This window comes from Eubalaena glacialis, chromosome 6 (genome assembly GCF_028564815.1).
Source record: "Eubalaena glacialis isolate mEubGla1 chromosome 6, mEubGla1.1.hap2.+ XY, whole genome shotgun sequence".
NCBI classification, from domain to species: Eukaryota; Metazoa; Chordata; class Mammalia; order Artiodactyla; family Balaenidae; genus Eubalaena; species Eubalaena glacialis.
The window spans coordinates 53,493,160-53,517,685 of record NC_083721.1 but is presented as its reverse complement, the minus strand read 5'-3'; positions in this window follow the sequence as shown (position 1 = coordinate 53,517,685).

The window sequence follows — 24,526 nt, the reverse complement described above, 5'->3', positions numbered from 1 at the left end:
TCAAGTAAGTTCCGTTGCTTATTAAATCTGCCACCTACCAGTCTGGAGTGGGCTGCCTCTTTCTTCCGCCTCTCCTTGCCCTCTGTGTACAGGGCCAATTTGGGAACAGACAGTGAAATATTTCGAACTTAACTTTCATAGGAATTAAAATCCTGTTTGAGTTCTTTCCGAACTTTACCAAGCTATGTTTACAGAAGCCTGATATTATAACATGGGAGTAAACATGGCAACTGTGTTTTTGAGGTATTGCTTGTAATTACTGGTAGAGATAGGGATATTAGAAAAAACAGCTGCAAGATTTATTGCTGTTTCACCATGCATGGAGAAACTAAGTACAGATTACATAAAGTTTGCCTAAAAGATCTATGAATTAATGTTATTGTATATTGTTTATTTTTCCTGTGTTCCTTATATTAATGTGATGAAAAAATATTCAAAAGGAGTAGGGAAATAAGAGGAGAAAGATAAATTCAAAACCACAAGATACGTCTTATAAAATTAATTTCTCTCCCACCAACTCTCCTATCTTATTAACCTAAGTGGCTGCTACTTGGTTTCCCATAACCTCAGATACCTAATAGTAGAATATATACAGACTGTAGGTTATACAAATATTTAGTTTACAGGAATGTGCTTAATACTATTACCAATTCACTTATACATATTCCCAGTGTGTTTGAGATTAAAGCATGAACATTTATAAAAAATAGTATCAGCCTATTACTGTTTCAGGACCTATAATCATGTGACAGATTATTTGGACTCCCAATTTGCAGTTAGAATGTCTTTTCAACTGTGTTTATGCTATTCACACTTCATGTATCATCTTCCTTCACTTCAGTCCATAGTCCTATCTTACTCTAAACTTTTAAAGCATGCTTATTTGTAACATTCATTTGTGTCACATCCTGCTTTTTATTTAAATTCCCTAAATGGGTTTCCACAGTTCCAGTCATCAGAAGTTAATTGATGTAGTGGAATGTATACTTTTTTTTAAAAAACTTCACTGAGCCTAGCAATTTATATTTGTTGAATGAAGTAATAGAACACCAGTTATTCAGCCAATAAAAAGCCTCTTTAGAACTTGTGTTGACGTTATGCACTTTAGTAGAAAAGAATAGGTACATACGTTAATTTATTTAAAATATTTTTAACCAGAAAAACTATAGATTAAAAAACAAAAACACTTCTTTGGCACTTCCACCTCTTACAAAGCAAACGAAAAACAGTACGTGGTAAAATAATTTCAGAAAACTAATTATTAAAAGAAGACAACATAGAGTTGCAGCACTGGTAATTTCTGTTCAGTGTTCCATAAAGCACAAATATAGATTTTTTTTTTTTTTAACATTTATTTTATTTTATTTTTTATTTTTGGCTGTGTTGGGTCTTCGTTTCTGTGCGAGGGCTTTCTCTAGTTGTGGCAAGTGGGGGCCACTCTTCATCGCGGTGTGCGGGCCTCTCACTATCGCGGCCTCTCTTGTTGCGGAGCACAGGCTCCAGACGCGCAGGCTCAGTAGTTGTGGCTTGCGGGCCTAGTCGCTCCGCGGCATGTGGGATCTTCCCAGACCAGGGCTCAAACCCGTGTCCCCCGCATTGGCAGTCAGATTCTCAACCACTGCGCCACCAGGGAAGCCCCATAGATTCTTTTAATAAAAAAGTAAAAGTGGAAAAACACAAATGTCAAAAAAAATTATTTATGTCAAGGTTGAGATTTGATAGCTAGATGACTTCCTGCATATTATTAAATTAAGTCACTTGCTCATTTTCGAAAATACATTTTCTAGGTGGTTCAACAGATGTTTACTAGTCAGTTTTAAATGGAAATGCATATTAAAATAGTGCAGATTATTAACATGCAACACAATTTGTCCGAAGATGGAAAAGATTCGATGGAATGGCGATCTCAGTGTATTTCTTTAAAAATAGGATTTTAAAAGTGTATAAGGCACTCAAGGAAGTTGAGGGAGGTCTTACTATTTGCCGGACACTTTTCTAAGTGCTGTTTCATGTATTCCCTCGTTTATTCTAGATAATACTATGGGGTAGACATTATTATGATCCTCATTTTATAAACTTTTTTTTTTTAATTTTATTTATTTATTTATTTATTTATTTATGGCTGTGTTGGATCTTCGTTTCTGTGCGAGGGCCCTCTCCAGCCACTGCAAGCGGGGGCCACTCCTCATCGCGGTGCGTGGGTCTCCCACTATCGCGGCCTCTCTTGCCGCGGAGCACAGGCTCCAGACGCGCAGGCTCAGCAATTGTGGCTCACGGGCCCATTTGCTCCGCGGCATGTGGGATCCTCCCAGACCAGGGCTCGAACCCGTGTCCCCCGCATTGGCAGGCAGACTCTCAACCACTGCGCCACCACGGAAGCCCTGATCCTCATTTTAGAGCTAACGAGAGTGAGGTCTATAGAAAGATATTTTAATCAAGCACCTTGCAGTATGTGAGGACATAATAAGCTCTTCTAGGTGCTGTTTCCTGCCAACACGTCCATGCTTTTGTTTACCGTCACTATTTTCTTTGCTTGCAATATACTTAACCTGCTGGTTCTTTGTCTGTAAACTCTTTTTCATTCTTCACATCTCACTGATCTTGCCTTGGGCCTAGTTCTCGTTCATGAGGGCTCACAGACAGGGTACTTACTGCCCTGCACTGAATTATCTATTGAATTTACCTGGGGCAGCTTTCACTTGGCTGTTAAACTGCTGAGGGCAGGGACCTCGGCTTACTCACCTTTAGTCTTAGCTGCAGTTCCCTGCAAAACCGAACCTGTTATGTGCTATACTTTATAGAAAGATGCAATTTCAGGGCAGAAAGAATGTGTGAAAGGGGAAGTGCGACAGGGAAGGGGGGAAAGAAAACATAAGGCCATTGTTCTGAGCTGGTCACAGCTTCACAGGACAATTCAGCTGGTTGCTCAGCCACATGGGATGTCTTCCAGGGTGGCCATGTGGAAACACTACACCTTGAAGAGTCACGTAGGAGGAAGAAGGATTGAGAGTTTGTCTACTTCCTCCTTCCTGTCTCTTGTCTTTCACTGGTTAAAGTTAGACCCCCTTGGATGTTACCACTCTCTGCACTTCTGAATTGTTCTCTGGCACCCATAGGGCAGCACTTCACCTGATCTTCAAAGTAGTGGGAGAAGCCATCATTTAACATTTTGATTTTTTTGTTCATTGTGGATTTTGCATTAATTTGATTTTTAAAAAATATTGCATTAAACTGTACTTTTTCTTGATTACTGAATTTTTTGCAACCACTTAAATTTTGCTTCACCCTAGTCCCAAACCTTCTACATAAGCATATATTCCCACAGGTCTAGGCTGTTCAACACGGCACTAGTTTAAAGTGGACAATTTTCAAATCAACAGATGCAGGAACTCAAAGATTCCCAGGCTCCAGACAAAGCCAGAAACACCTTAAGTCACTTTCATCGATTAATCAATCAATTCATTAATTCAACAAATATGTATTAATATTAAGGTTCTACGTGCCAGTAAAGGTGTTAGCAGGCAGCTGTGAAAATGACACTGAAACTATCATATCTAAAAGTTTAATTTCTATTGCGATAACCTTTAATTATTTTTCTGGAAATTTGCATTGGTACATAACTAGTCTGTTTGGCTTACGTAATTAAAATATATGACATATCCAGCACTTTTCAAGGTGAACAAATGCATCATGCTCCATTGTTTGCTTTCACATCAAAATTACCGTTTTATGGAAAACCATTGAAAACAAAGTCTATAAGCATGCCCTACTCAAAAGCACATACTCAAATAACTTTCAATTAAAAACATTTTTTTGGTTGACAGGAACTTCATATTCAAGTATATATACTATTGCAGGATCTTGAGTGCTGACGTTCTAAATTTTCCTTTATACTTGATATATGACTTCTATTAAAATTTACATTTTGTTGAGTTTGGATATTTGTTTAATCCTTCACTTTTTTCTTACTGCTTATGTTACATGACAGAAAACAGGAAAAATATATTTATATACTGTTATATTTATATTTCAAGGAGAGATAACGATCTAATAGTATAGAGTTCAGAGAAGGGAATGGTAATGAATTTCCTTGTAGCTGAACTTCCCAGGTTGAAACACTATGTCCAAACTCACTAATATACTGCTTATGCACTAATATACTAATATAACTCACTAGTATACCAAGTATACTGCTGTCATTCTCTCTAAGGAAAAGAAATAATTTGAAGCAGAAATTGATTCATTACTGCAACACATAATTACATAAACAAAACTCCAACTGTTTTGGAGTTGATATCGAGGACATGCTATACTAGATAATGAGCAGATGCAGACTTGAATGAGTGACTAAGAACATATGGTAATAAGAAATACAGAAAGATGAGCTAGATAACATTGGGAATTTTAAATGAGTTGAGGGAAAAAAAAACTGAAAAAAATAACTGAATTTTTACAACAAAGAAGATATCAAGAAGGTATTGTGATGAGATAAATAGGAATACCTGCAACAGCAAGCTGCTTCCCCTTTTGTTAATTGACACCTCGGGCTCCTATGGTTTTGAAGACCAGTAAATAAACCTGCAAAACTGGGGTAGCTGATGATGTAGAGGACACAAAAGGCAACTTTTTTCTACCTATTTTATTTTCAGGGCAATAAAACAAAAATTGAGGCGTTAGAAAAAAATGTAGAGGACACAAAAGGCAACTTTTTTCTACCTATTTTATTTTCAGGGCAATAAAACAAAAATTGAGGCATTAGAAAAAAAGGTAGTAAAAGGATCCATTCCAAGTTGGCCTACCACTTTGGCCTTATGAAGGAGAAATATATTAAGGTGTTAAAATAGGAGATTGAGTATAAACCCCCACAACATGACGAACACAATTAGAAAATAGATTATGACCATGGCAAAAAGGTAGCAGTAATAGTGTTCGCTCTGTTACAGACACTGTGACCTAAGGAAATCTAGGATAAAAATGTGCAAGAGATGTTGCTGATAACCTGTATCTCCTGAGTATGTTGCATGTTTCCTAATTTTCTTTTTTTTTAAAGATTTTTTTGATGTGGACCATTTTTAAAGTCTATATTGAATTTGTTACAAGATTGCTTCTGTTCTATGTTTTGGCATTTTTGGCCGCAAGGCATGTGGGATCTTAGCTTCATAACCAGGGATGGAACCCACACCCCCTGCATTGGAAGGCAAAGTCTTTTTTTTTTTTTTTAAAGAGAACGCTATTTATTTATTTATTGATTTTGGCTGTGTTGGGTCTTCGTTTCTGTGCAAGGGCTTTCTCTAGTTGCGGCGAGCGGGGGCCACTCTTCATCGCGGTGCGCGGGCCTCTCACTGTCGCGGCCTCTCTTGTTGGGGAGCACAGGCTCCAGACGCGCAGGCTCAGTAATTGTGGCTCACGGGCCTAGTTGCTCCGCGGCATGTGGGATCTTCCCAGACCGGGGCTCGAACCCGTGTCCCCTGCATTGGCAGGCAGATTCTCAACCACTGCGCCACCAGGGAAGCCCCGGAAGGCAAAGTCTTAACCACTGGACCACCAAGGAGGTCCCTCTAATTTTCTTTTGACGAGTCACTTTGTGTTATAAACTATTATTTATTCTAACAAGACAATGCATGACAATTACCTGTATATTTTCTCACACTATTAACATTCTTTGAACATTGTTGATAATCAACCCTGATTAATCATAATAAATTAGTGAAGTTAAATTTGCTCACATATATCACCTCCTGTTTTCATATTCATATTGACAGGAATCAGGGCACAAAATAAGCCTTTAAGTAATCTTCCATTCAGTTGCTCTTTTAAAAATAGGACTCTAGTCAAATTAGTGGATAGGTAAAGCCTCATCAATTTTTCTATAGAAATACATCCAGTTTTTATGGACTATTTTAGATATTTATTAAAGACAGTAACATTTAGTAAAAATTCCAGACTTCTTGAGGATTTCTCATTTTTCATTGCATTTATGTCTAGTGTATTATAAAATAAGGGCATGTAAGATAATCATACTGTAGTAAGTAGCAATGAGTATAAGTCTATATTACTTCATTAGCAGGATATTTGTATTAATTGCAAACATTGTTAAGGGGAATACTCAGAATATGTATCACTGTGACTAAAAATTCCATGATTGTTATTTTATTTTTTTAAGGGATTTAAACTGTTTGGGAAACAACATTAATTATGATTATTTCTTTAGTCGCCTTCATTTAAAAAACAATTTAGGTAGAACTTTTTTTCTTTAACTGTTATGAGTTGTTTCAATTTTCCCCTACCATCATTACAGAAAAACACTTGGAAGTTAGCATTATTATACCACTGATGTGTTTGTGTCCCTGCTGTACACACTATAGTACATCTCACCCACAAGATTAGTGATAGCTTGTAAATGAAATGCCATCCATGCTTCTTGGTATCTGTGTAGTAATGCTAAGGAGTCTGAAAAATTCTTTTAGACAGTATTTTACAGTTATTTCCATTTAAATCCCAGGTATCTTACCATGGCTTCAAAGGACTCCTTTTTAAAATATAAATTTTGAAAACTATTAACATCAACCCAGAAGCAATTTATGAAAAAGTAAATTAATAGTCATCCCAGAGACATAATCTTAGAAGCAGCTTTGTGGTTACTCAGGAATAATAGTGTGACAAACACTATCTTGGACACTTGGAATCTTATTGTAATTTCCAAAACTCAAAAACGGGAAAAATCTAGCGTAATAGAAAAACTAGCACTGCAGATATAAGAGATGATCACTGCGCTGTGCTTGGATAGGACCTGGAAGTGAAAGCTCAGGTCACGTGGCTCAGGGAAGCAATAGATAATGGAGTTTGGCATGACCTGCGGAGCTAAGGATTACTGCCTTTGAAAAGCAGAATATTGACCTAATTATTACAGGCCAAAAAAATAAAAGGCATGTCACGTTACCATTTCACATACAGGAATTTCCCCAGTCTCAGGTAGACCAGAGGGTGACATTTGAAACAGAGACTTGTAAAGACTGTTATAACACCCATCCTTATTTTGTTGAAGATTGTTTTGCGTGTGTGTGTGTGTGTGTAGGTGGAGGTGGTGGTATAGAGGCAGAATTCCGCTTTTCTTACGGTGAGAAGATTTACATGGCTCTCACAGCTCACTCAGATAAGAAGGAAAATGCCCATTCGTCCTGTCACACACAATCTCCTTATCTGTCTCTCTGAATGATCTGTCTAGTCCAGTGGTTTTGTGTTCTCACTGTCGGATGAGCTGCTGTATCAACGTTGAAGAGGAACTCTAATTAGCCAGCCTGGGGCCAGGGAGACCACCACTTATTACTCCCTGCACCACAGAGGTGGAGAAAAAGTAGTTTCCCAAAGGAAGAGATAAAGGGAAAATGAAAAAGTAAAAGATAGGTCTTCCAAGGATGACCAAAATCTCCTCTGAAAGCAGCTAAAATTTAATGATTGAGTTGTGAGAATAGAATTCTTTTTCTCTTTAATGCGGACAGCCTGTTTTTTTCAAATATTATTCCTTACCAAATATTGCTCTGTTGAACTATTGTACAGTTTTTCATCCAGAAAAGATGAAATATTGTCATCTGCCTTACTTTCTTCACCCTAAGGATGAGAAGCTGCACCATTCGGTGGGCTAAAAACAACTCAGAGCAAGAGGTTTGAAAGGCAGCCCTGGCTGATTAGTAACCTGTGGAGGGTAAACCTGAGTAAATCACCTCCAGTTAATATCTTCTCCAGTAACTGCAGCCTAGTCAAAGTTGTATTTGATGCCAGGAACTTGTGGACAGATTGTATGGATTGATGCAGGAAGTAGTGTTAGAGTCTTGGGAAGAACAGAGATACATAAATTATCCATGAGCAAGGAATAGTTTGAATGGTGTACTTAAATTTCTGTTCTGAGCTTCCATGAAAGATTTGCAAAAGAGCTCCTCTATACAGGTCACTTCTCTTAGAAACACACTCATAATCTACTGAAACTGTTGTAGTTTCCTTCTTGCCAAACCTAAGAACGTTTCCTCTGTTTTCTTTGTCTTGACCCCTTCGAGATCTCTTTAGATTATTGTTTCTTATGGAAACTCTTCCTCCTTTACCTTTAGTATCACTAATGCTTTCTTGCTTTATTTCTACAACTTTGAGCCAATTCTTACCCTCCTTTTGTGGCTCATTATTCCTCATTCTCTAGTTAGGGGTGTTAACAAAGACACAACTTTTAGACTTCCGGTTTCTTCTTTCTTTCTGTACATTTCCAAGACAGCTGATTCCTTCCACTCTCTCTCCCTCCCTCTCTCCCTCTCTCTCTTTCATTCTCTCTCTCTCCTTCCCAGCTCCCTTCCTTCCTCTCTTTCTTTCCTTTTTCCTCTAGCTCCTTCTCATCCAACCTCCCTGTGACTCTTTTTGTCCTTTGTTTTGTTTCTCGTGGGAGAGTGATCTTTCTTTAAACTAATGTCCTTGTGTTGACCATGGCTCACACATGTTTAAGTATTTCCAAATTACATTATTGGCTCTACCTTCTTATCCTATTGGCCAGTTCCATTTGAATGTTTTATTATTACTTTAGTATAAACATGCTTAAAACTAACATCACTGTCACCATCGTCTTCATTTTTGTCATAGTCACTTGCCTCCAATCAGATTCTCAGCTCTAAAGAAGTCTTCTATTCTATTCTAATATACATTATTTTGCAAAACAAGCAAGCAAACAAACAAACCCATTGGGCTAATCCTTTGAAATGTCTCTCAGATATGTTGCTATCACCTTTCTCTGATACTTACCACCTCAGCATGGTACTAACTGCTACAGTTTACTGTTCTTCCTGCCTTTAGTTTCTCTTTTTTTCCCACCTTACATACATTATAGGATTTGTATAACATCTAAATGTAAAAACTGACCATCTGAAAATACTGAATTAATCATGCTATTTTCAATTGTTATATATTCCAGTAATTTCTCTTTGAATCCACCTTTCTCAAGTGGGTCATTAAAGGCGGTCCACAATCTGATCTCAGATTGTAATTTGCTTCTATAGGTTGGCCCTGTCTTAGTGTCAAATTCTATTCTGGATTTAAAGTCCAGTAATAATATTAGCTTTTAATGATATTTTTCTCATTAATTCTGGCCTATTTGGTCTCTGTTTCTCTCAAATCCTAGAATTTGTGCCACACATTTAGTAGCTCTCTCTCTCTCTTCATGTCTGTCTCTATCTTTCCATCTATCATCTATTGTATAATATCAATTTCATGCTTATTATAGTATACTAAATTATCTCATGCATCATCTCATTTAATCCTCAAAGTATCCTTATTATTATTCCTATTCTAAATAATAGAAAACTAAGGCTGAAAATTTTAAACTATTTCCCCAAATCACATGTTGAGACAGATCTAATATTCAAAAATCTTTGACTTTAAAAGTGTAATTTTCCACTATACTATACTGAAGTATTTTGCCTTGTATTATTTTATTAGTACTTAATAAAATCCTTAACTAAGTGGGGATACCAAGAACATGTATACAATGAATGAACGGATGAAAGTTTTAAGGTTTTAAGTCTAAGACTCCTAAATGGATGATAAGCAGCTTAAAGCCTGGGTTCATGACTTTTACTAATGTGAATGTCCCTAACGTCATTGTAATTGTAGACTCTATAAATACTAGTGCTTGTTAAAACTTCACCATCAGCCATACTGTACATATATTTTCTTATTTAATCATTAGAAAAACCTAATTAGATAGTAGTTTTTCCAGCTTACCCATTGGAAGAAACAGAAGTTCAGACAAGTTAAATAAGTTGCCAAGGACACACAGCAAGTGCCAGAACCAAGAACAATATGCAGGTACCTTCACTTCATATTCTTGTTTACTTCACTATGCAGCCTCCCAGTCAAAACTTGGTATTAAAATACATGTATCTTCCTGAGCTCTCCATGGGGCTTGAAAGAGCAGAGAGTCAAAACAAGCTTGGGCATACTCTTTCCCATGTACACTGAGGTTGCTGGCTCCAGTGCTATGACAGTGCCATCTTGCATCCGGAGGTGTACCCCACGTAGTGCTCCAAGGTCTCTTTTTCCAAGTGTGTTTGTCTGAGTGGCCAATTAGACCTTTCTAGGTTTTCTTCTGGGAAGAATCTGAAGACATTATTATTCTGCAGTGTTCTGAGTCTAGAGTGAGTTGATAATCACAGGAAAACATGTGCATACAGAATCAGATTGAGAACATTTTGGATAAATGGATGAAATGAGTACCTATTTATATATTTATATACATAGATCATACTTGTTATAATCAAATTGAAAACATAACCTACATTTGTGAAATTTTTACTTTGTTGTAAGTTATTACCATTTACTATTCTTTTGAAAAGAATATAGTCTTCCATTGGCTTTTGTTTTAAAATGTTCACGATATATTAGGATGTTGAGAAGAAATAGAAAATATTATAAATTACTTGGAATTTACAAAGCTTCATATAGAATCTTAAGAACGTTACAAAGTTCTTGGATGCAACTTGCTACTCTGTTACTGATTCAGGGACATTTTAGATAATGAATGAGGCCAAGTTATTGACCAAAAATAGGGATTTTCTAAACATGAAAAAAAAAATCATTTAAGAGAATGATGAGGGCTTCCCTCGTGGCACAGTGGTTAAGAATCTGCCTGCCAATGCAGGGGACATGGGTTTGAGCCCTGGTCTGGGAAGATCCCACATACCGCGGACAAACTAAGCCCGTGTGCCGCAACTACTGATCCTGTGCTCTAGAGCCTGTGCACCACAGCTACTGAGCCTGTGTGCCACAACTACTGAAGCCTGCATGCCTAGATGCCATGCTCCACAATGGGAGAAGCCACCGCAGTGAGAAGCCCGCGCACTGCAATGAAGAGTAGCCCCTGCTCGCTGCAACTAGAGAAAAGCCCGAACGCAGCAACAAAGACCCAACGCAGCCAAAAATAAATAAATAAAATAAATAAAATTTATAAAAAAAAAAGAGAATGATGATTGAGTGGAAGATAAATAACATTGTCCTTAGCAAAATAATTTATTGAAATTTTTGGCAAATTGTATGTCAGCAGGTATTGTTTTGTATTCAAGACATTTTTCCCTACCTTAAGCACAGTAAGTATATATTTTTCTTTTTTATTATTACCTAGTTACTGATATTTAATATTAAAAAGATCACAACTATTATATCATCACTTTCACATTTCTATTTCTAGTTCAGTGAGTAATGAAAGTAAATAACACTGTGCTCAGTTAAATGTTAAAATTCAAAAGAAGTATGAAACATGCAAAATACTAGCATATCCAGTATTTATGAGCAAAAGTGTTTGGCTGGTCTACACGGCATTAGCATTTTTCAATGATCACATAATCTCAAGCCAAAAGAAACAAACAAAAACTGTTTAATGCAAATCAAAGGATTTCAGTCAAATTTAATAAACTTAATATTGGCAGGCAGGGTGGGGGAGTTGTGAAGGATACTTGAGGGCAAGGTAGGTTAAGAAACGCAACTATTTGGAAATAGTATGGTTTCTTATCAGTTTATTTCAACTCTACCTCTACAGTTAATGTTCTGTGTTTCATTTCATGAGTCTACATTGTAAGGAGTATGCCAGAGCTTGTTTTCAGATAACTGATGCCAGTAAAAGCTGTGTTAAAGAAACACACAGTGAAAATCTATATGATAACAGATTTGTAAATGGATGAAATATTTTGGTATACGTTATGTTCAATTTCAACACAAATGTTGTTCAGGGGTCTTCTGTGGCATAAAGATGACATACTTTTAAAGACTTACTGCGTGTCAGGAAAATGCAAAATGTTTCAAGTGTGCATTTCTGCAAGTCCAGATCACTGTGGTGAAATGAAATATAAGGGGGGATATGTCTACCCAGTTAGGGCGCCAGGGTAAAGAGATGTTGATTGAGTCCAACACAATTAACTATCTCTCCTTAGCAAGAGCTCAAGCTGTTCTTTATCCCAGGATTGTATAATGGCAACAACAGGTTTTTATCAATTATATAAAACTGGAGTGTTACCATAAAAAAAAAATGAAATAGATTAGAAATACAGTTATAAAAAATAAGGTATATCTAGAGATGTCTGGTTATTAGTACAAATATTTAATGATGAAATAACAAGTCAATATGTTCACTGTAATGAACTTATTTTCTCTATTTACTAATGCTTAGAATTCAATTCCTAGAATATTAGACTTTTGACTTTAGCAATTGAGGCCATGGTGCTATTGCTATTTTTCTTTCTTTTTCTTATGTTTTTACTTAAATCACAGCAAACAAAGAGAGGGAATATATATTCCATATCCCTGAAAGTTTTCTTCTGGACTGAGCACTGGTTGCACTGGAAGGGTTTGGTAGGTAGCAAGAAGACTGCTGATTTGGTTCCTTTTTCTCTTGTTTCATTTTCTCTCTCATCCCCTCATCTGAACATGTCCTCTCTTGTATTGTCCTCCTTTTATTACGTAGGGAACTACAGCTCTCGTTGCCTAGGCACCCTCATGTTTCTCATCTTGAAAGGCCCGCCATGGCTCATCAAGGGTTTTTCCTCAACAAAAGTGTCTGCCATCATCTTTTCACTTAAGTAGGATTTTTTTTTCCTTTCTGCTATGCCGTGAAAACAGTATGTCAACCAAGTTGCCAACTTCTCTTTGTTTTCAAGCTGAACAACTGCAGAGCCTTGCCCTGGAAAGAACGAGAGTCCCAATGGCTCCAGCAGTGTTTAGGCTGTGTCTGTGAAAAAGACTGGCTCGAAATGAAAGAGCTAGAAGTTAATGAACCTAAAATAATTTTGAGAAATACAGTAAGTGGCTCAACATCTTATGTGTCCCTAGTCCTGTTACAAGGCTGAGAAAAGAGTTTATGACTCAATGATTCACACAGATATATAAAAGGAGGAAGGTAGTTTAAAGGATTAGTGACAGTGAAAGAGAACTGGAAAACTGTTCATTATATTGACTCAATTCTTGTATTCTTTTCTAGATCTTCCACAGTTTATATTCCTTTTGAGGGTTTTGTAAACCACAGGGAGAAAAATTAAAATGGAATACATGTTATAGCTTTTGGCTTGCTCACGATGAAGGAAGCAGGGATTGGGGCTAGCAATAAAGTCACCTTCCTTGAGCACATGGCTGCATGGTAGGAGGTGGAAATTCAATGAATTTGGATCACTGAAGTGAGGAAGGTGGTGTTGGTGAGTTAGGAGTTGGGACTTAGATGATGAATTACCAGCACGTACTGAAAATTGTATCTCTCCAACACATGGTCTACAGGATAAAGCAAAGGGCAATATCCAACTAAAAGTCTTATATTATTTCTTAATAATAATTATTCTTTTTTTGTTTAGTTCAATTCAAGAAATGGATATTTTAGTCAAGATTGAAAATGACTACAGTTTCCATACTCTTAATCCATCCTCCATATTGTGGTCCCTGAATCTGACCAAAAGACATGAGACGGTTAGAATAAAGAAATGGTTGCTTTAGTTTTGCAAATAATATTCTGAGTCCAAGGAATTATGACAAATCCTTTTAGGTTGTTTTTTAGAAAGAACTGTCGATAAATTAATTTTGACTGCTCTGAGCTTAAACTGTGCCTCCCAACCCCCATTTCTTCATCTAGACTTCTAGGAAGTTGAAAAAAGATTAAAAAAAAAAAAAAATTGGCAAAGTTAGAGAGACAACACCTCAAATGGAATTTAGATGAAGTCACACATAAGTGTATTAGGTTCAAATCCTTTTATAAGTAACTTATTCTTTAAAAAATTGAATTAAATCAATGGGAGCTCTGGGCGCAAACATCAGTTCCAATCCAATACTAAAGGTAGAGTAGGGAATGCTGTTTCTCATGTAATTACTTCTGTAACGTAAATGACTGACTGAAATCATCTAATGAAGACCAGGCATATTACTTCTCTAGGTTTTACAGTTTTATGACATACTCATTTGCATTTTCTAACTTCCAGGATTTTCTTAAAGCTTGATCCAGCAACCTCATTGATTTAAAAAATTTAAAGCTAAAAAGGACTTAAAATTTTTTTCAAAAGAATTTCTCAGCCTCAACACTGAGTGATTGGATCATATCGATGTTACTAATAAAATTTAGACATATTTCCTCTGGATGGACTCACATTGTAATATACTTTATATTAATGAAAAGTCCTTTCACCACCCCAAATTAGAAAGCTGTTTTATTCCAAATACTCTCACAGAATTCAATGCTAATCTTTCTCAACAAATTTTAAGATTGAATTTTAATATATTATCTTTCACAATGACTATGTGCGTATAATCCATAGACTACTGACACACTGTGAATAAATAAATACAGACATTTTTTATAATACAAGAAAATGTATAGAACTATGTTAACAGGAATGTAAGAGCAGCTTAGAGGTTTTTTTTTTATAAGTTTAATATGTAGCCAGGAACTAACTATTGATTAATACGTGTGATCTTGACATGAGTTAATTATAACATTTCAGTTAACTCTATACTTAGTTTGTATCTTCTTAAAATAAATTTGGATTTCTTAGTTTGCTTGCCTAAGGGAAAAGAGCTTTCCTATCATACGGAAAGGTTTGTTTTAATAGATTCAAGAAACAAATATATTGTTAAAAGCTCTTGTGTACCTTCTAATTCCCTCTATTGGCTTATGGCTGTGGTCTCAATTTATTGTACTTTTTTTTAAAAGTAACATTAAATGAATTTTATTGGCAGGTGTGGTAGGTTGAATAATGGCTTCCCTACAATGGCCACATCCTAATCCCTGAAACCTGTGAATACATTTTGTTACCTGGCAAGGGAGAATTCAGGTAGCAGATGGAATAAACGTGGCTCGTCAATTAACCTGGAGATGGGGAGAGCGTCCTGGATTATCCAGGTGGGCCCAATGTAATCACAAGCATCCTTGTGAGTAAATGAGGAAGAAGAAAGTCAGTGGGCAGCTTCTAGAAGCTAAAAAATACAAGAAAATAGAACATCCTCCAGAGCCTCCAGGAGGGAATGCAGCCCTGCTAAAACCTTGACTGTAGTCCAGCGATGCTCATTTTGAACTTTTGACCTCCAAAACTGTAAGGTAATAAATTTGTATTGTTTTAATTCACTACATTTGTGGTAATTTGTTAGAGCAGCAATAGGAAACTAGTATAGCAGGCACTACTCTGAGTAGCCTTAAAATTTTCTCCTGCTAATTTTAAGTATGTTCAAAAGATATTTGAAGCTTAAAATTCTTACCTGTCCTAATAAGATTTTATTCTGGAAATAATATGACTTTTCCATATTTCCCAGGGGTGGATGTGGCGGTGGGGGACTTGGTGTTGATGGTGATGGCTGTGGTTTCAACTGAGTATTTCTTTCAGATTTTGTTTAAGCAGGCTTGCCATAGCTCCAAATCCATTTCTCCAAATACACTAGGCCTGGGGAGATTTGAAAATAAGCCTTGGCCCCAGCATCTCCTACTTATAGTTCGGAATCCCTTTATCCACTCTGGCAACTTTGCCTGCTGTCTTGCTGACTTTTCCTAGCATTCTGCTTCTCTGCTGAGCCCCTCTGATGAAAACCTCAGTGGTTCTTTGATTGTGTTTTACTCTAGGGCATTGTCTGTCATACCATCTTGAGTTCTATAATCTGCCCCTTTGGGGTCAGTTTTGCCCAAATTTAGTCTCAAGATCCAGGGTTATTTCTTGTCTATAGGGAAATTTAGATAGATTCAATATCTGTCCCTCTGAGAGAAAAACAATGCAGTTAAACGCCACGCCATGCCTAAGACTTAACCTAGGTATAGTTTAGGATGTTTCTCTTTCTGAGAATACAACAGGCTTCTAAATTATTAACACAGATTTGCCGGCTGCCTGAACATTTGGCATCTAAGGCATAGGATTTCTTTCTAATAAACCAAACATAACCTCACTTCTTCAGGCAATGTCAGGAAGTCTAATCAAGAGCTGACTGTGAGGGACTTTCCTGGTAGCTCAGTGGTTAAGAATCCGCCTGCCAATGCAGGGGACACGGGTTCAAGCCCTGGTCCAGGAAGATCCCACATGCCGTGGAGCAACTAAGCCCCTGTGCCATAACTACTGAAGTCCGCGTGCCTAGAGCCCGTGCTGTGCAACAAGAGAAGCCACCGCAATGAGAAGCCCGTGCACCGCAATGAAGAGTAGCCCCTGCTCACTGCAACTAGAGAAAGTCCACCCGCAGCAACGAAGACCCACCACAGCCAAATATAAATAAATAAATTAATTTAAAAAAAAATTTTTTTTTTAAAGAGTTGACTGTGAACCAACACTTTCCATCTTCTCTGTTGAGACATAACAACGGAGGCTAAGACTATATTAACTATTCATTTCTCTAGGTTTTCTAAACTGAGTCTCTGTATCAAGTTAGATCAGCCAGGATAACAAACCTGAGTGAGATTAGCTTGGCTCCTTTCAGAAATACTTTCATAGATATATGATTTAATGCTGTGCTCTAAGCTTTTATAGAGGGTTGATGTAAGAAATGGCCATTTGAACACTTCATTTGCTTGAGAAATGGTAGTTGAAGACATTGTCCATTATGTAGCCTAGAATCTCTCATATAAGACTCCACATGATAAGGACCTCCTTAAATTTTGTGTTGGGGGAAAAATGTCTTACCAGACAAACTTTTATGTTTCTTTTAATCAATAAGTAAAAGCTATATAAGACAAATTTCATTTATAATTATGATATGTAAATAAACAAATAAAACTTCATGAAATCATTCAAAATAAAGCTCCTATCATAGCTTAACAAAAATTGTCTCAGAATAATTTCTCTGTGTTATAAACATTGATTTTAAACACAACCCCGTTTCCTACCCCATCCTTGAAGGAAATGGGACTTTTTGACAAAAACAAAATGGCAAGTGAGGCCTCTCAGAATGGTGTTCATTAATCCCCCTGCACATAAACTTGATAGGAAGCAGTGGAGCTTCTCTGTTGAGTGGTTAAGACCCTGGTTTAATTAAATTCCAGATCACCCCACTTATTAGCTGAAGCCTTGGGCTATTTACTTAACCTTTCATTTTCAATTTCCCATCTATAGAGTGGAAATACTATAATATCTGCCTTCTAGGATTGTGGTGAGGATTAAATGAGGTAATTCATTTGAAGTACTTAGCACAGTGCCTGGCATATAAGGTACAAGACTCAGTAGCTATGGGTGTTGTATATATGGATGTGGTAGGTGGTAGGTTGATGATAATTACGACAGTGATGATAACATCAGTGAAGGTAGACCTAGCTGAGGACAGTTCTCTCTTTCTTCACAATATTTTTTGCATCATATCATGGTGCTTCATTATTAGCTTTCTGCTGAGGAAACACCTGCCCTCAAGCTGAATACACCCAGGTAGGGAGAATGGAAGCTTCCTCAGGAATAAATCTGCACGAACTTTTCACGGAGAAGTATAAAAGGGGTTGGTGGTTTTCCTTCTCTAATTGGAAGTATAAGATTTAGACTGAATAGGCTTTTTTTTTTAAAGCCTCTTGCCAGCTCTGCAAAGACAAACATGGTTGGGTTAATCTTGAGAAAACTAAGGGTCAAGCTCTATTTTGTGTTGGGAGAAAGAAATATAAAAGGGGCTCTTTGAAGTTCATGTGTGGTCTAACTCACATCATAAGGATGGGTGACCACATAAGAATTTGTGCAGAATCCCCAGCCAGAATAAAAAAGTGTATATTTCATGGAGCAGTAGTTTGCAAACTTTTTGGCCTTAGGACCCTTATACTTAAAAATTACTGAAGGTGATAAAGAGTTTTGTTTATGTGGATTATAGTTATTGATATTTACTACACTAGAAATTAATATTGAAAATATTTAAATATTAACTCATTTATAAACAGCAATACTTAACCCATTATGTGTTAATATAAAACTATTTTTTATGAAAAAAAACATATTTTTCCAAAGCAAAAAAAAGTACGGTGGCATTATTTTACATTTTTTTTCAAATTTACCTAATATTTGATTTAATAGAAGACAGCTGAATTCACATATCTGCATCTGCAATTAGTCAGTTTTGATGTGTTATTTTGGCTGCAGTAAACAAAGTAAATCCAAATTTACAAAGATAGGAAGTTGTGAAGGAGTATTTTAATGGCTTTTTGAAACAACTTTGGATATTCTTTTTCACTCTATCCAGCTTACAAGTGGTCATTTCTTAAAGGTTAGTTGCAATGTGGAAACTGAAACCATACCAATGAACTTTTCAACTCCACGACATTAACATCATTAGATAATCTTTGTATGTTCTACCATGCTTGATCTTATAACATCATGCCTTTGTCATTTGGAAAATGTTGGTCCATTGAATTATGTAGATTTCCAAATGTTGAAACATTTTATTATATATTATTAAATAGTAACATTTGTTAATCTCATTAGAAAAGTCTTTCTGTATTGAGAAGGTGTCAAGCTCATAAAGACATATAAATTTCCCCAAATTCTGGTTTTTGCTTGAAAGCTCAAATTTTATCCTTGACAACAAATGCTGTCACTGTTTCCTTGAAATGTCAGGCTCCCTATGTTCATTTTTGAGAAAATATCTGCCAAGTGCCCAAGTCTGAATAACCATAGTATATCTGTCCACAGTTCTTTCAAGTAAACTTAGTGCTCCATGAGAAAAGCAGCTAGTTCAGCTTGCAACTCCAAAAATGGCACAAGAGCTTTTTCTTGATCCAAACATCATAGATCAGTGTACATCAAGAGTGACTGATATTTAAAAAATCATGCACTCATGGGTTGGGATGAAATAAAATGAATAATCTTTACTGCTTCATTAATGACATTCCTAAGTAAAACTGTCATTTTTACTGCAAGTGTGTAGCAGTTGAGAATGTAATGACTATTAATTTTATTTGGTGTTATTGCTTTGTTTTCTGCTTAGACATCAGCAGTTTCACCCACTTTTGCTTTTGTAGAATCAGAGCAAATATTAAGACAGTGCAATAGGCAAATAATATCTTAGTATTATTATTAACTGCTATGTTTATTGCTGGAAACCTAAGTGAGCTGATAAGCTATTATGTGGAATTGGGACTCAGAGATTTGGGATGGAGATTCACAAGAACATGGATGAAGACTGTCTATTTCACCTAAAGCCTCCAATTTTCTACTTATTTGTATATCAGAGATAAACCCTACTAGTTCCTCATTTTAGGCACTAAGACCAGGAGAAACATGAAGACTCTGATGTCATTTTTTTAGTTTATTTTAGTGTTAATTTAATTAGTTTCGATCAGTATAACTCAGTGTACCCATTTAAAGAAGTGTGTGTGTATACTTACATACCAATTATATAACTTTACAGCTATCTATGGTTATATGGAGTGTAGTGGGGTAAACTGTGTTCCCTAAAAAATTCATATTATATGTTTAAGTCTTAACCCCTAGTACCTAGAATGTGGTTGGTTTTGGAAATAGGGTCCTTAAGAGGTAATTAAGTTAAAATGAGGTCATTAGATTGAGCACTAATCCAATATGACTGGTGTCCTCTTAAGAACAGAAGATTAGGACACATACACATACGGAGGGAAGCCCATGTGAAGACATAGGGAGAAGACAGCCATCTACAAGTCAAGGAGAGTGGTCTCAGGAGAAACCAACCTTGCCAACAACTTGATTTCAAACTGCTAGCCTCCAGAACTGTGAGAAAATAAATTTTTGTTTAAGCCACCCAATCTGTGGTACTTTGTTATGGCAGCCCTAGAAAACTAATACATGGACTATTAAAATAATTTCAAGCATCAGTACATAAGTATTGGAGATCAAGATTAAATTATATTCAATCAGTTTGGGAAGAAAAAGAAGGATGGGCTACTAACTGTAACTATTTAGTATTCATAGCTAAAACTTCTACCACCAGTTCTATTTAGGCTCTGGGATTCAACCTTAGTGTTCATGCTCCTTATCCCAACTTTCAGTCCCCAAGCAAATACTCTTCAACTAAATAGGCTGTATTTTCAAATATTATTTTTCTTAAAAACAAAAACCCCACCAATACTAATAGAATCTACTGCCCAAATAGATTATAGATTTTACAGTGTTCAGTTATGGGTGTAGTATATTATAAAGTCTTTGCTCTTCCGAGTGCATCTGCAGACCAGCAGCATCAATATCATCTGAGAGTTTGTTAGAAATGTAGTCTTGGGCCCAACCCTAAATCTACTGAGTTAGCATTCACATTTTAGAAATACTCCCATATGATTCCTATGCACAGTAAAGTTTGAGATACACTGCACTAAAGGAGTATGTCTAGAAAGATATCATTTTCTTTTATTGGATTCAAATATTCTATAGAAAGACAAGGCTTGGAATTTCCTGAAAGAATGTGCAGTGTGTGGGAGTTCTCTAGGCCACATACAGTACACTTGGTTTTGAAATCATTTTTACAATATTTCAATCACTAGGGTGACAGTATATTTTGCTTGACATATGACTGCTCTCGTCTAAGAAATTCCAGGACATGAGGTGGTCCTGGAGGAAGCAGTGACATTTCTCTTTCAGTGTCAATACTTCATGGGGAAAAAGCATTTATTACTACAGTTGCCAAAAAAAAAAAAAAGAGAGAATCTCTTATGTGTATTTTCAACAATTAAGTTTTTCTCTTTTCTGCTGTCTTTTTTTAAGTATTCAGTGAGGACACCCCCAAATCCTGTATATATACAATGTGTTCAGAGTACATATTTCCTTCTTAGATCATTACTAAATTGTGTGGCTATAATGAACTACTTCACAAGTTAGTTTGTTGAGTGTAGGCTGGAGTCCAGCAGTTCACTACAAAGTGGTAAACAGCTGGATGTCTTAGATATTTCTCCTATACCTTTTGTAGACCAGAATTTGAATGTATTTTCCCAGGAAATATACTGTGAAACTATGAGCATCTGTTGAAAATCTTTCCTGTCAGTAGTAGTGTTCAATCCAGACATATATTTACTCAGTGAAAGCAGTTTTCTGATGGTAACACCACCATCAACCTGTCAAATTGATAAAAAAAGTTTGTTTCATCATCATAAAATGCTATGATTGAAAATCCATTCTGAAGAAGTTGCCAGTGGTATCATTTTATTTGTAGATCCTAAAATAATGGCTCTTGGCAAATGTTGTAACTGATGTTTAGCCCTGCTTTATGTTGTTTAGTACTTTAATGACAATACTAGTTTTTAGCAACAGTTTCCACGTGGGGAAGTTACATCATTTATTTGCACTTTTAAGTTGTTTGTACGACTGTGAGGATGAGTTTAAACTTAGACATACAGTGATGTTGTATGATAGAGGTGTCTACTGCTAATCCCACATAGCATGACCTCCAAAAAATCAAAATAGCTGTCCTCCCCACCCTCATATGCTGACATTTGACAAGCCAGGTGGTCTAGCTTGTTCTTAGAAACCCATATCATCTTTTGTGTCCTCCCAGATGTTCCTAGCAGAGATTTGCCAAAACTTTCCCAAATACAAATGGGAGAACAATAGAGGCATTGAATTTCTTTCCTAGAAACTTTAGTAGAAGGTTACTTTTATATTTTCAACATGGTCATTTCTAAGATGGTATAATCATTAGGCATTTGAAAAATTACAGCTGGTATCGGTTAATGATCACTGGCATTTTTCATATTTAACAACCTTCTGGGTGAATGAGCTGACCTTGGAATACATAATGTAGTTGTACAGGCTTCCAGTGGTTTTACAACAGTTGCATTTTCAATAGCTGTACTGCTAAAAGATAAATGTAAACACATGGCAATAGGTTACAATTCATTATCTATTTTCTTTTCATAACATAAAATGACCTTAGGAAAATGCCATTAATTATGTAAAGTTACTAAAGTCCTCCTCAAGATTTTCTAAAGAAAAATCTTAAATTGTTAATACTACATTTTATAATTTCCTTAGAAATTTGCATCAATGTGTTATTTTAAAATTTGTATAAATACAAAAACTACAAGAAATATAATACCCATTTTCTCTTCTTTTTAAAAAGCTAAGTATTGAGTTGCTAGTATTGTATTTATATACAATAAAATTCACCCTTTAAGTGTACACAATGATATGCAGTTGATTAGGAGATATTTTGAACTAAATGAAAATAAAAACAACATGTCAAATAGCATAAACTATAAAAGACAAAAAAAATACATCATTTTGCACAACTGTATTGTATAGTTATGGCAGTTACACGATTATATACATTTGATGAGTTGTAACAAGTGTATAGTTGTATAACTTCCACCACAGTTGTTATGGGTGAAGTGTGCCTCCACAATTCATATGTTGAAGCCCTATTCCCCAGGACCTCAGAATGGTGACTGTATTTGGAGATTAGGCCTTTAGAGAGGTAATTAAGGTTAAATGAGGTCATATAGGTGGGCCCTAATCCACTACGACTAGTATTTTTATAAGAAGACAAAATTTAGATACACAAAGGAAGACCAAAGATGTCCCTGCACAGAGAAAAGACCATGTGAAGAGGCAGCAAGAGAGTGGCCATTTGTAAACTAAGGAAAGTGGCCTCAGAGGACACCACCCCTGCCAGCATCTGGATTTTGGACTTCCTGCCTCCAGATCTGTGAGAAAATAAATTTCTGCTGTTTAAGCTACCCAGTCTGTGGTATTTTTTATGGCAGCCCTAGCCCGCTAATACAACAGTCAGGATATAGAAACTTTTCATTAATCTCTCAAAAGCTTCTCCTGTCACTTCGTATCCACTCTTTCCCTCCACTCTCAGCCGCTAGTAATCTCTAGTCTGATAACTCTCTCCACAGTTTTGCCTTTTCCAGACTAGAATGCCATTTAAAAGCAATCATATGGTATGTAGCCTTCAGAGTTTGGCTTATTTAACTTAGATAAAGCTTTAGATATCCATTCACGTTATTGCGTGTATCGCTAGTTTGTTAACTTTTTATTGCTGAGTAGTAGTCCATTGTTCAGATGTACTGCAATTTGCTTATCCATTCAGCAGTTGGGTTGTTTCTTCTTTTGGCTATTATAAATAGTGCTACAAACATTCTCATACGGTCTTTGTGTGGACCTCTGTTTTTTTTTTTTTTTTTGTCTTTATTTATTTATTTATGGCTGTGTTGGGTCTTCGTTTCTGTGCGAGGGCTTTCTCTAGTTGTGGCAAGTGGGGGTCACTCTTCATCACGGTGCACAGGCCTCTCACTATCGTGGCCTCTCTTGTTGCCGAGCACAGGCTCCAGACGTGCAGGCTCAGTAGTTGTGGCTCACGGGCTTAGTTGCTCCGCGGCATGTGGGATCTTCCCAGACCAGGGCTCGAACCCGTGTGCCCTGCATTGGCAGGCAGATTCTCAACCACTGCGCCACCAGGGAAGCCCCGGACCTCTGTTTTTATTTATCTTGGAGAACACCCAGCAGTTTGATTGCTGGGTCATGTGGTAAGTGTATTTACAGTTTCATAAGAAACGGTTAAACTTTTCCAAAATGACTGCACCATGTTGCATTCTGGCAACAACATGTGAGAGTTCCTGTTGCTTTACATCTTCACCAGCACTTAGCATTTTCAGTCTTTTAAATTTTATCCATCCTGGTAGGTGGGTAGTGTTATCTCACTGGAGTTTTAATATTTCTTTTCCTAGTGACTGAAGGTTTTGGGCTTCTTTATATGTACCCACTTGCCATCTACCTATATGTTCTTTGATACGATGTCTTTTCAAGTATTTTGCCCATTGTTAACTGTTATTTTTCTTCTGATAAAGGATTTATATGAAGAATATATAAAGAATTTTTTTTAGATATGTGTTTTGCTTACATTTTCTCTCAGTCTGTGTTTTATCTTAAAATTGTCTTTTTTCTCCAGCTTTATTAAGATGTAATTGACATATAACATCGTGTAATTTTAAGATGTACAAGTTATGATTTGATAATTGTGAAATAATTATGACAATAAGATTAACACATTCATCACATCACATACTTACCTTTTTTCCTTTGTGGTGAGAACTTTAAGATATATTTTCTTAGCAACTTTCAAGTGTACCATTCAGTATTGTTAACTATAGTCACCATGCTGCACATTACATCTCCAGAACTTTTTCATCTTATAACTGAAAGTTTGTATCCTTTAAGACCTTCACCCATTTCCCCCACCCCATGCAACCCCACTGCTGGCAGCTAACAATCTATTTCCATGAGTTCAGTTTTTTTAGATTCCACATATAAGTGAGATCATGCAGTATTTGTCTTTCTCTGTTTGACTTATTTCACGTAGTGTAATGCCCCCAAGGTTCATCCATGTTGTCACAAATGGCAGGATTTCCTTCTCTTTTATAGTTGAATAACATTCCATATATGTGTAGACCATATTTTTTTCATCCATTCATCCGTCCACTATAACTTAGGTTGTTTCCATGCATGACTATTGTAAACAAAGCTGCAGTGAACGTGGGAGTGAAGATATCTTTTCAAGATAATGATTTTATTTCAGATACATACCCAAAGGTAGAATTGCTGGATCATATGGTAGTTCTCTTCTT